Source organism: Saimiri boliviensis, chromosome 3 (genome assembly GCF_048565385.1).
Source record: "Saimiri boliviensis isolate mSaiBol1 chromosome 3, mSaiBol1.pri, whole genome shotgun sequence".
NCBI classification, from domain to species: Eukaryota; Metazoa; Chordata; class Mammalia; order Primates; family Cebidae; genus Saimiri; species Saimiri boliviensis.
Genome location: NC_133451.1, coordinates 146614602 through 146628264, shown reverse-complemented (window position 1 = coordinate 146628264; position 13663 = coordinate 146614602). Strand labels below are relative to the sequence as shown.

At 36.7% G+C, this 13663-nt stretch overlaps 1 protein-coding gene across 7 annotated transcripts in view; it reads right to left on the bottom strand.

Annotated features, from left to right (window-relative positions):
- Positions 1-13663, bottom strand: part of INPP4B (inositol polyphosphate-4-phosphatase type II B) — an 871737-nt gene that overhangs the window by 593213 nt on the left and 264861 nt on the right. Inside the window, exon 1 of one of the 7 annotated variants that reach the window (XM_074396870.1) lies at positions 7962-7982. The exons of the other annotated variants lie outside the window; for them this stretch is intronic. The gene's annotated coding sequence lies outside the window, so the exon portion shown is untranslated. Of the gene's footprint in view, positions 1-7961; positions 7983-13663 lie in introns of those variants that run through there. 7 annotated transcript variants of the gene reach the window in all.

Below are 13663 nucleotides of genomic sequence, written 5' to 3'. Positions count from 1 at the left end.
TAAATGTAAGTTCCCAGGGAATCTGTTATTGTGGCCTCTTGTAACTGAAAAATAAGTACGATTTATGGTCAATTTCTACTAAAAACGGCAAACACACATACAAATGATAACCACAGTTTTGCTAAACCCAATGTGTTATAAACATCGTATCGAACATCTGCCTTCATTGATTTAATAGAATGGAAGCCCTAAAACAAAGTCTAAATGTTCTCTTCTTTCTTAGAGCCAACATTTAAATGGAGGAAGTTGGAAGGGAAGTGAGTGTTAAATAATTAAACAAATAAATGCCTATCACATTTGTAATGTGAATTATAAAAAGTGATAAATGCTGTGAAGGAGATAATGTCAGTGGATTAAGGGGAAAAGAAACTTCTTTTATATAGAATGGTCCAAGATGGCCTTTCAGAGTTAGAGACACCTCACTCAAGCCATAAGAAAGAGCCAAGTGTGTAAAGAAGAAGAGTGGTTCCAAATCAAACTGTGATGGTTAATTTTATGTGTCAACTTGACTAAGCCATGGAGTGCCCAGATATTTAGTTAAACGTTATTCTGGGTGTTTTTATGTGGGTGGTTTTTGATGAGACTAACATTGAAATTGGTAGGCTTAGTAAAGCAGATTACCCTTTGTGATGTGATTGGGCCTCATCTAATCGGTTGAGGGCATGAATAGAATAAATTGGCAGATCCTCCCCCAAGAAATGGAGGATTCTTCCAACCTGACTACCTTTGAACTATAGACACTGGCTTTTTTCCTCCCTTCAGACATTAACTGAAACTTGGTTCTTCCTGGGTCTTGTGACTGCCAGCCTTCAGACTAGAATTAAAACTATTAGCTCTCTTGTGTCTCCTGCTTCCTGACTCGCTCTGATGATTGTGAGACTTACCAGACTTCACAATCACATGAGCCAATTTCTTATAATAAATTAGATACAGTGGATAAATTAGATAGACAGATGGATAGATAGACAGACAGACAGACAGACAGACAGACAGATATCCTATTGATTCTGTTTCTCTAGGGAACTCAAATACATAGAAACCAGCAATTACAGAGACCCCCACCACCACCCACAAGGGAAGATACGCAGATTTCACTCTGTTTGAGGACCTGAAAATATATGCAGAGGCAATAGTGTGAAGGGAGCTGTGGAATGAAAACAGGCCACCTCTTTCTGAAGCCAACTAGTAGCTGAGACATACCCAGGAGAGTACTGTGCTTGGCAAAGTAGGCTCAGGCACTAGAAGACTGGGAGGGGAGGAAATGCTTGGGTTCAAATACCATCTTTGCCACTTACTAGCTGTGTTAACTAAGATTTAACTTTCTAACTTCAAAAGCAGCAAAAGGTATTGTATTTGTAAACTACATGAGTTAAACAGTGTTAGGTGCTTAGTGTCTGCTGTATTGTCTGTTCTCAGCAAATATTAGCAGTCTTAACATGAAACAATCCAGTACACAATTTTCTCTCTTTATGTTGCTTCCTGTTTTAAACATGCAACTGAAGAGATAATTCTAATAATTTTTTCTTAATTAAGAATCTCTAATTAAGACATACAGTTAATTTGAGAGAACTGAGAGTTAAAGACTTCACATGACATCTGTGGTTAAAATCTAGGTGTTAGTTCTACTTCAGAAAATGATCCCAACACAGGTTACCAAGAATGTGTTCATGTGGTTCATTTTTGGTGTTCAAATATTAAAATCAGATTTTCTCTTGTTAGTATCACCACCTTCCCCCCAAATGAGACATTTTTGAAGGTTTAGAAAAGGCAGAATCTATTATATTTTACTGGATAAAGTCAAACCTGACAGAGAGATATATATTAAGTAAATTGGGTCAAAATCATTTAATCCACCTCCCACACAATTTTAGCTTCTGTAGCAGATTATAAGATGCTGTTTCATAACTCATCAGGCCTGATACAGGCATTGTTTTATGGAACTCTATCTCATTACATGGAGTCTGGTCCAGATGCAGGACATGTTGTAATTGTACAATATGTATAGAATTTATCCTTAGAGCAAAGTGTAACTTAGAACTCTTCTCTCACTTTGTGAAATTTCTGGAAGAAATATGTCAGAAATAACATGTGGTCTTATTTCTAGAAGGGGCAAAAGAAAAAGTAGCAGATCTTGCCATTATTCAGGGTATAAAGAACAGGACCAAAAATAAAATAGCAGAGAAAAATGCATCAGGCTAAAAAATATACTTTTGTTTACTCTTTGCAGAAAGAATATAAAATCCAGAAGGACAAAAATAAGGACATATTTTATATTTCTCAAAAAGCTTTAGAGGCTTTTTCTCCAAGTTTTATGCTAACACAAGAAAAGCACTCCAGTATTTCCACACAGCTGTTATCTCTCGGATCCAGCTTCTCAAGTCCTATTGGAAATCAAGGGCAAGCAAGCAAACGACCCAAGTTACTGTCAGATTAATAGGTTATTGATTGATATACTATCTTTCAAATCATGAGGGTCAGTGGACAACGATTATCCATGAACTTTGGGTTACCAAGAAATAGACAGAAGTTCCATTCTTTCCATTATCATTGTTTCCAATAATTCACCTTCCTTCAGATTACCTGATGAGAAAACAGGCATTACAACTATTCTAAATTGAGGCATATTGTTTTACGTATGAGATTATCCCAGAAGCCTGTAATGATAAGACCCTATACCATCTGATCCTGAATTTACAGGGGTAGGGAATGGTGCTGTGAATGCTACTTAGAAAATACAAGAGCTAATTGCTGACATGAGAGAGGCTCATCATCTTGTTCAATTGTGTTACATGAAAGAATATTAATCACTCCAAGGAGAAAGTAAACTTAAAAAATACATATGTGCTATAACTGTGCATTGTAAGAGCCAGCACCTGCTGTATTAGCCAGCAATTTGGCATGCACATGCTATACATGCTGCTTCTCTTCCCAAACACATTTCACCTGCTGCTGCCAATTTGTTCTTACTGTCAAAACCCTAGTGGTCTTGAACAACTTCTCCAATCATTTCCCTCATCTGCTGAAAACATAATCATCTAATGGATAAAAAAATAAATAAATCTACTGACAAATGGCTATAGGTTGTAAAAAAAAGTAGATGTTAACTACAGTTTTCTAAGGTCCAAGAGTGGACCTAGAATTTGTATCCTACATTTATTAAAGCTGTCAAGTGAAGCCACAAAAATACATAAGAGAAAGAAGCATAGGCAGTTGTTGTTTTTTTTTCCTCTACCTAGGTTCTGTTCAAGTGGGTGGAAACAAACCCAGGTAACTGGAGGTCTATGACACTTTCAGTAATATGCTCAAACAATATTTTCCCATGTGTGTGGGAGAAGTCGGGCAGAAAAGATGCAAATTGAAATTTATGTCACCTGGAACTCGAGATGTTCCAAAAAGAATTCAATGACTCATGAAGGGTATGGTGCTAGCTATGAATAGTAGCTTAATCAATCTATACAGAAAATGGTCTAACCAAAGAGGAAAGGAGGTCTTTTGTAAAAGCCTTGCAATAACCAGTTTGGTGGGTGGGAAATCAAACTCTCATAAAATGGGCACGGGCCAGGCCACTCACAGGAGGCACAGTGCAGCTTCCCCATCTGGCATTTTCCACACTTGCTGATCGGTGGCTGCTAAATTAAAGTCAGAAACAAACAACTGAACAACTGTCCCCATAACTTCCCTATAAATCCAAAATGATTAATACAGTCCCCATGAGCATGTCGTAACACACTGAAAGTTTGGCATTTTACTTACTGCATGTTCTGCTATTGATGCTCAACAAATGTCTAATTTTTGCTAACCAAAAATTAATGTCATTTATATTGAGTTTTATACACACAATTCAGAGAATAAATTGATAAGACTGAGTCTTACTTTTACGAGTTTATTACCTGTGTGACCTCAAGGAAATATGAACTCTGAACCTCAAATTATTTGTCATAAACATTGATATAAGAATAACATTGTATCTCTTACCCGCAATGATCAAATGAAATGCGTGTGTATCCCCAATGTTGCTGGCAATGCCAATTTTACTTTTCAGATGGGATCAGATTTATCTTTAGGTCAAAACTACAGTAACTTTGAGACCCTACCTGCCTACCCAAGAAATCGGCTCACGTCACAGATGCTGTCAACTATGTTTTGAGAGTCTAGAAAAGGAAATTTACCGACTGCAGTTATTCTCCCTTTTCTTTCCTACCCCACTTCCCTCTTCTGTGAACTCTGCTAGGAGAAAGTGGCCTTGTCCCCACTGTCGGAGCAAATATTTTGAGCTTTCTCTCTCTTTCCATAATGTATAAACTCAGGTCATGGAGCTGAATGGAGAAGAAACGCCTTGCTATCACTTCCAGCCATCTGGCTCCTCCAATCCCTCACTTCAAGCAAACCTCATCAAGGTTTTCATTTTCAGACACAGGTCCTGAGCAAATATGTGAATGCAAACAAACTCCGGTGATGACTGTAAGGTGGCGAAATAGACAAACAGCACCTGAAGCTGAAATGCCTGTTTGTGCGTGGATGCACTCATTTACTCAACGAATATTTAATTTTTCTTTTTTTCTTTTTTCTTTTTTTTTTTTTTTTCTTTTTTTTTTTTTTTTTTTTTTTTTGAGACAGAGTTTCGCTCTTGTTACCCAGGCTGGAGTGCAATGGCGTGATCTCGGCTCACCGCAACCTCCGCCTCCTGGGTTCAGGCAATTCTCCTGCCTCAGCCTCCTGGGTAGCTGGGATTACAGGCATGTGTCACCATGCCCAGCTAATTTGTTTGTATTTTTAGTAGAGACAGGGTTTCACCATGTTGACCAGGATGGTCTCGATCTCTCGACCTCGTGATCCACCCGCCTCGGCCTCCCAAAGTGCTGGGATTACAAGCTTGAGCCACCGCGCCCGGCCCGAATATTTAACAAGTTTATTGAATGACCTACATGTGTAGAGTGGAATCAAGAAACAATATTGCTTGACTCATAAAGCAACTTTCAATTCCACTGTTTCTGGGTAATCCTTTCTTCTCTCAAATTGCATCCCAGGAAGTTCCCATAGCGTTTTCCATTTTTTTTTTTTTTTCTGATATTAACAGTGGCGTTATTAGATGTTAAATAATCCTATTCCAATCAAAATTAAAACTTTAATCTCTCCATAAGTTTAAATCTTCTCTTCATCCCTCTTCAGCTCTTGCCTCAGCCTTAGAAACCTCTGGGGGAAAGGAGGGTGTGTTCTGTTCCTGGCCCTTCTTATATTCTATATGCCCTGCACTCCTTTTCTGTTAGGGAGCAAGTATAATGGAAAAAATAATAAGTGTTCTGTTTCTTTTCTTTATAACAACATTTTAATAAATATATTCTTGGTTATAGATAACCAGAATAATTGTTAAGATAGTTAAGAGAGTTCCCATATGCCTCATACCCAATTTCTACTTTATTCACATATTTCATTCATATGGATCATTTGTTACAATTAAGAACCAATATTTGTACATTATCTAAAGTTCAGATTTAAAGCAGATTTTCTTCATTTCTACTTAAGTCATTTTTCTGTTTTAGGATTCTATCCCACACACCTTATTTCATTTAGACACCATACCTCCTTGGGATCCTCTTGTCTGTGACTTTCTCAGACTTTTTCAGTTTTCTATAACAAGTTTTAAGACTGGCCAATTATTGCATAGAGTGTCTCTCAATTGAGATTTGTCTGATGTTTTTCTCATAATTAAACCAGGATTTGGGGAGGAAGTCCACTGAAGTGGAATATCATTCTCATCACATCACGTCAAAGGTACATATTAGCAGTATGACATATGACTGTTGAGTTGACCTTAATCACCTCAATGAGGTACTTTTCTTTGTCAGGTTTCTTCTATTCTAAAGTTACTTTTCTTTTATCCTTTCCCTATGATAGTTTCTTTGGGGAAAAAAAGTCACTATGTGTAAAGCATATTGAAAAGTGGGAGTTACGCTCCACCTCCTTGAGGGCAGAGCACCTACACAAATTATTTAGAATTTTGCTATATGAGAGACTTAGCTACTCTCCCACATTGATTTATTCAGTCATTTACTCATATCTGCATGGAATCATGGGTACTTATTTTAAACTTTCAGTTACAAGCCAATTACTTCATTTTGTTGCTCAAATTCTCCAGCTTTGGCCACTGAAAGGTCTTTCAGTTGACTCCTGGACCCCTTTGACACACCCCTAGCATTGTGTGTGTGGTGGGGTAGGGGATGAATGAAGGGATGGGATTCCTATTGTTGTTGTGTTGTGTTGCTGATGTTACCACTTTCTTACTTTCTGGAAGTAGGAGATGCTATTTTGCACATTCACTGTCTTAGCCCTAAACTCAAGCTAAATTCAGTTGTTGCTGGTCTCTTTCACTCAAAAATAATGTTAGAAAATAAGATCTTTGTTTTGTTTCCTAGTTATTTAATGCTGCCTATAATTCTTTCTTGGCTGTCAAATGCTCACTTTTTGGAAGATGCTCTTTCTTCTTTATGGAATGCTTTTATGATTTATTCAGAGAAGTGCCTACTGGAAATCTACTACTGCATATTCCTAGAACAGTTGATGTTCTCTTAGCTTAACACCTACACCTCCCCTTTTAGATATTGCCTCTGGTGGGACAGCCCACACAAACTCTTCCTGTGGGATCATCCAGGAAAGCAGATCTCTTGGCTGAGGTATTTTCAAAGCTATGCAAGCCCACAGGACAAGTAGTTACATCCACTGTGCCATATTCTCACTCAATCACTGGAGAAAGTCCGGCTTGTGGTACCCTCCTCTTGCTTTACTATTAGAAGAAATTCCAGAAAGCTGCTCACATTTAGATTTCACAACATGTAAGTCAAGCAGTAGTCCATGTGTCCTCCACGTTTTAGGGCCATGAGTTGTTTCTTTGAAGTCTCTTTCTATGACTTGAGTTAGGAGGCAGGCAGAGAGCATAAGGGATTAGAGAGGATATTATGACTATCTCCAAAATAATTTACACTAAACACTTTTCTACAGAATCTTTAAATCAGGCTGGGCATGGTGGCTCATGCCTGTAATCCCAGCATCTTGAGAGCCTGAGGCAGGCAGATTGCTTGAACTCAGGTGTTCAAGATCAGCCTGGGCAACAAGGCAAAGCTCCATCTCCACTAAACATGCCAAAATTAGCTGGGCACAATGGCTCACAGATCTGTGGTCCCATCTACTCAGGAGGCTAGTGCAGGGAAATTGTTTGAGCCCAGGAAGCAGAGGTTGTACTGAGCCAAGATCTTACCACTGCACTCCACTCTGGACAACAGAGCTAGACTCCATCAAAAAACAAAAAACAAACAAACAAAAAAAAAAAACCACACCCAAAAAACAAACAAAAAACAAAAACAACAAAATAGAATCCCAAAGTCTCCTCTTGTATAACCTGGAGGCAAGGGAGGGACAAAGTGTCCCAGAACCTGTTTGGAACCATGCATTTTCCAAGTCCTGCATAAATGAACTAACAACTCTCTATAAAAGTGGTAGATTCTTGACTTCTCCATTATTCCCCATAGCATTTTGAAAGCAAGTAAAGGCTCACATTTTAACATTCTATTCCATTAACAAGCACCTGCAACACAAAAGGCTAACAGGTGCTGGGGATTGTAAACTGAGAATAACACACAGGATAGTGGTAGTAAGTATTGCTAGTAAGGAAGAAGTTTCAGTATCTTTATGTCATAGAGATTAATAAATAATGCTGAGAAACCATCATTCTCAGCAAACTGACACAAGAACAGAAAATCAAACACTGCATGTTCTCACTTATAGGTGGGTGTTGAACAATGAGAACACATGGACACAGGGAGGGGAGCATCACACGCTGGGGTCTCTCCAGGGGGAAATAGGGGAAAGACAGTGGGGGTGGGGAGTTGGGGAGAGAAAGCATGGGGAGAAATGCCAGATATAGGTGATGGGGAGGAAGGCAGCAAATCACACAGTCATGTGCGTACCTGTGCAACAATCTTGCACGTTCTTCATATGTACCCCCAAACCTAAAATGCAATTTAGAAGAGGCACTTATTATACTGTGCTAGGAGGAAGGAGATAATTAATGAGATGTGAAGGCAAGGAAGACTTCTGAGGAGTGATATTTAGGGTGAGATCTGAAGAATGTATATGAAAACAGCCAGGAAAGAGGCAAGTAAGTGTTACAAGTAAAGAAACAGCATGCACAAAAGCCTGAAAGTCAAGGAGGGCAGTGCTTGTTAGTAAGACTACAAATTCTGAAATATGGTGGAAGTGTAGGATGTGAGAAGAGGTATATTGAGAACTGAGGCCAGAGAGCATATGGGACCCTGAATGCTATTTTCAAAATGGGGAGGCTTTGATGGGAATCACATGGTAAACTGTGAATAAGTTTATGGATATATTTGTGTTCAGTTGGTGGAATCTTTTTCCACTATGAATTAACTGATTTTTTAAATAGAAGTAAACTAACCCCAGGGGAACACAGAGGGTTATCCTGCAACGGTTAGCGGCTATTAAGGAGAGAAAAGGAGAGAAAGAAAGAAGATAATACCCCATCCATTTTAAGAAGTTATACTTTTTTTTAATATCACTGGCTTCCATAACATCTAGCATTTCTGGTGGTTGTCATTAGGTATACATTTATGATGTCTAATCTTACCTGGGTTGTAGTGATTTTAAAATGGTGCTGAAAAAGAATGTCCTTTTACAAATCAGTTTTACTATCTGAAAAGTCCCCTATTTAAAAAATTGAAAGAATTAGTAACCTTCTGAAAAAATACCAGTTCCAAATGAGCTCATTGATGAAGGCTACAAAACATTAAAAGAAGAAATGATACCAATTCCTTAAGAAAATTTTTTGTGAGTATATAGTATGTGTATATACTTGTGGGTTACATGAGATGTTTTGATACATGCATGCAATGCATAATAATCACATTATGGTAAATTAGATGTCCATCACCTCAAGCATTTATCCTTGGTGCTACAAACAATCCTATTATACTCTTCTAGTTATTTTTAAATATACACTTAAATTATTTTTGACTATAGTCCCCCTGTTATGCTATCAAATATTAGATCTTATTCATTCTTAACCATCCTTTTCAGAAAGTAGAAGCAGAAAGAATACTTCCTCTTATTCTATTATGACAGAGTTACTTTAACATAAAAACTAGATAAAGACATTAGAAGAAAGGTAACGCACAGACCAATACCTCTAATAAATATAAATGTGAAACTCCTCAAAAAATATAGAATATCATATCTATGATATTGTGTATACACAATGAAAAAGTTATATTTATTTCAGTTAGGCAGGTCTGGTTCAACATTTGAAAATCAATGTAATCGACTACCTCAACAGGCAAAAATAAGAAAAACTATATGATTTTATCAAATAATACAGAAAAAGTATTTTTAATAAAATTCAACATGTATTCATAATAAAAACTCTCAGCAGAGTAGTAATAGAGCAGAACCTCTTTAACTTATCTACAAGCAACCTTCAGTTAACATTATGCTTAATGGTAAGAAACTAGATAACTTTTCCTCTAAAATCAGGGAAAAGGCAAGAATATCTTCTTACCCATTCCTATTTAACTTGGTACTGGAATTCCTAGATAGTTAAGATAAAAAATGGAAATAAAAGGTATACAAATTTTAAAAGAATAAATCTTTGTTTTGCTTTTGTTACAAATGACATGACTTACATGTAGAAAATACCAAAGAACGAATAACAAGAGCAATAAATTACTGAGACAAATAAGGAAGTGTAGCACCGGTGCAAGATACAACGTTAACATACAAAAGTCAGTTTGTTTGCAATATATCAACAATGAACAACTTGAACTTCATATTAAACATTTTGAAATGTTATAATATACACATTTTTATAATTTTATATTACCAAAAAATAAAATAGAAGTAAATTTAACAAAATATGTATGATATATATGTAGAAAACAACAAAAGTCTGATGAACTAAATCCAAGAAGATCTAACTAAATGAAGAGATATCCCATGCTCATAGATTGAAAGACTCAATATTATCAAGATGTTAATTCTTCCCAAATTGGTCTAGAGATTCAATAAAACCCCAATCAAAATCTCAGCAATTAATTTTGTAGATAACATCAACCTGATTGTAAAATTTTTATGGAAGAGCCAAGAAATAGAATAGTCAACACAATACTGAAAAAGATGAATGAAGTACAGGACTCATACTATCTGATTTTAAGATTTATTACAAAACTACAGTTATCAACAGAGTGTTGTAATGGCAAAGGTGTAGAAAAAAAAAATAGATGAATGAAACAAATAGATAAACCAGAACTAGACCCATACAAATACAGCCAGCTGATTTTTTTTCCAAAGAAACAGGCAATTCAATAGGGAAAAGATAGTCTTTTTAACAATGTGTCAGAACAACGGGACATTCATATACATAAAAATAACAAAGCACAAGGCTTACATAACAAAAAGAAACACAGACCTAAATGTAGAGCGCAAAACTATACTTGATGTCCTTTTACTTGGTGGTGAGTTCTTAGATACAACAATAGAAGTTTAAGCTATGAAATAAAAATGTGATAAATTTGACTTTTAACTCAAAAACTTCCTCTGCAAAAGACACTATTAAGGATATCAAAAGACAAGACACAGACTAGAATAAAATATTTACAGAAAACATATCTGACTTATATCTAAAATATAGAGACAACTCTCAAAAGTCAAGAGTAAGAAATTTTAAAAATGGGCAAAAGATCTGCACAGATAGCTCATCAAAAAAGGAATACAGATGTCAAACAGCATATGAAAAAAATGATCAACATAATTTTTCATTAGGAAATTGCAAATGAAAACAAGATACCACTACACACCTATTAGAATAACTAAAATCTAAAAAGACTGACAATACCTATTCCTAGAAAGGATGCAGACTAACAGTAATTTACATTTAGTGTTGGTGAGAATACAAAATGGTACCATTACTATGGAAGACAATTTTTCAATTTCTGAAAAGCTAAAGACAACCTTACCATATGACCCAGCAATTGTGCTTCCAAATATTTACCCAACTGATTTGAAAGCATGTTTACCTAGAAATGACATCCAAATGTTTATTGCACATTTATTCTTAATCACCCCAAACTGGAAGATGACCAAAATGACCTTGACAGAAAAATAGAAAAACAAACTCTGCTACAGATATAAAATATAAAAGATATTCAGCAATTTTAAAAAGAGCTGTTAGACTTTGGAAGGATACAGATAAATCTTAAGTACATATTATTAAGTGAAAGAAGCCCTTCTGAAAAGACTACATATGATATTCCAAAAAAGACAAGACTATAAATATAGGGAAAAGATTATTAGTTGCCAGGAATGGATAAGACAAACAGGAAGGACTGAATCAGTGAAGCACAGGGGATTTTTAGAGGAGTATTTACATAGCTATTCTGTAGGATGTCATAATGGTAAATACACGGTACTATGCCTTTTTCAAAATCCATAAAAATTTACAGCACAAAAAGGGGAACTTAATACATGCCGAATTGTTATAAAGTAAGTTCGGAGACTGGGGGAATCCCGAGATGGAATACAGAATTTTTAAAAATCGAGTTATGTTACAAATGTATAAAACAACTTCACTGAAGAGAGTGGTAGGAGGAAGTATTGATGACGTGACTTTGAAAATGTGTGCAGTGACTAAGACTGAAGAGAAAAGGATCTGCACATATGCACTGTACTCCAGTTGATAAAATTGTTTCCCTATGGGAGTTTAGGCTAACAATTCTAATATTTTTGCTATGTGTGTATGCTGGCATTTAAAATTTAAGGAAATGGATGACATATGTTGGAAGCCAGATTTCTCACTGTTGGAAAGGAAGATTATAGATTAGCAATAGGAAGAGGCTAGAATGATCATCTGTTAATGGATTAGAGTTATATTAAAAAGTATAAACCAAGATTTAGCTTAATGTTATATGTATATAATATATACAGAGGTTACATAAGAAGATCTTTATAATTGTGTGTGTGTGTGTGTACATATATATATACAGATTAGTCTAAAAACATACATTTTATTTCTTTGTCCATGGACATGGTCTAGTAGCAACGAAACAGGGTCGTTGTTGCTTACCTCAATAGCAACAAAGCACAGCCAGTGACAGATCTTGGTTCTTCTAATACCATTCTCAACCCCCCCACCTCCCCACACACAAAACACACATACACACAAGAACTAGGGGTAGTTACAGAAATAGATGAACAGACAATTTTATGGATGTGAAAACAAGCGTAGAAGGTGAGGCTGGTAGTTCCAGAAAGAAAGGGAGCGATCCAAGAAAAAAAGAGAAAAAAACTCAGACTAGGCACAGTGGCTCACATCTGTAATTTCAGCATTTTGAGAGGCTGAGGCAGGCAAATCACTTGAGCCCAGGAGTTCTTTTTTTTTTTTTTAAATTGCATTTTAGGTTTTGGGGTACATGTGAAGAACATGCAAGATTGTTGCATAGGTACACACATGGCAGTGTGATTTGCTGCCTTCCGTCCCCTCACCTGTATCTGTCATTTCTCCCCATGCTATCTCTTCCCACCTCCCTACCCCCCCGTCCCTCCCCCATTTTCCCCCAACGGACCCCAGTGTGTAGTGCTTCCCTCCCTGTGTCCATGTGTTCTCATTGTTCAACACTCACCTATGAGTGAGAATATATGGTGTTTGATTTTCTGCTCTTGTGTCAGTTTGCTGAGAATGATGTTTTCCAGGTTCATCCATGTCCCTACAAAGGACGTGAACTCATTGCCTCTGGGACATTTAAAGCACTCTCTAGAGGAAAATATATAGCAATGAGTGCCCACATGAGAAGAAAGGAGAGATCTAAAATTGACACCCTATCATCAAAATTGAAAGAGCTAGAGGAGCAAGATCAAAAAAACTCAAAACCTAGCAGAAGACAGGAAATAACTAAGATCAGAGCAGAACTGAAGGAAATAGAGACACAAAAACTCTTCAAAAAATCAATAAATCCAGGATCTGGTTTTTTGAAAACATCAACAAAATAGACAGACCACTAGCCAGATTAATAAAAAAGAAAAGAGAGAATAACCAAATTGATGCAATAAAAAACGATAAAGGGGATATCACCACAGATTCCACAGAAATCCAAACCATCATCAGAGATTATTACAAACAACTCTATGCACATAAACTAGTAAACCTGCAAGAAATGGATAAATTCCTGGACACCTGCATCCTCCCAAGCCTAAATCCGGAAGAAGCCAAAACCCTGAATAGACCAATAACATGGTCTGAAGTCGAGGCAGCAATAAAGAGCCTACCACCCAAAAAAAGAGTCCAGGAGTTCTATACCAGTCTTGGCAACATGGTAAAACCCTGTCTTTGAAAAATATTTAAAAATTGGCCAGGTATGGTGGCACACACCTGTAGTACCAGCTACTTCAAAGGCTGGGGGTGCTGAGAAGTTGAACCTGCAGTGAGCTAAAATTGAGCCATTGCACTCCAGCCTAAGCAATAGAATGAGACCCTGTCGCCACACCCCCCTGAAAAAAAATTTAATGGTACATTTATTCAAAAAAAGAAAGGGGCCAATTGAAGGTATTCCCAGTGGCTAATGTTAGAAAAACTTGAGCAACTAAATAATAAAGCAATACATTATAA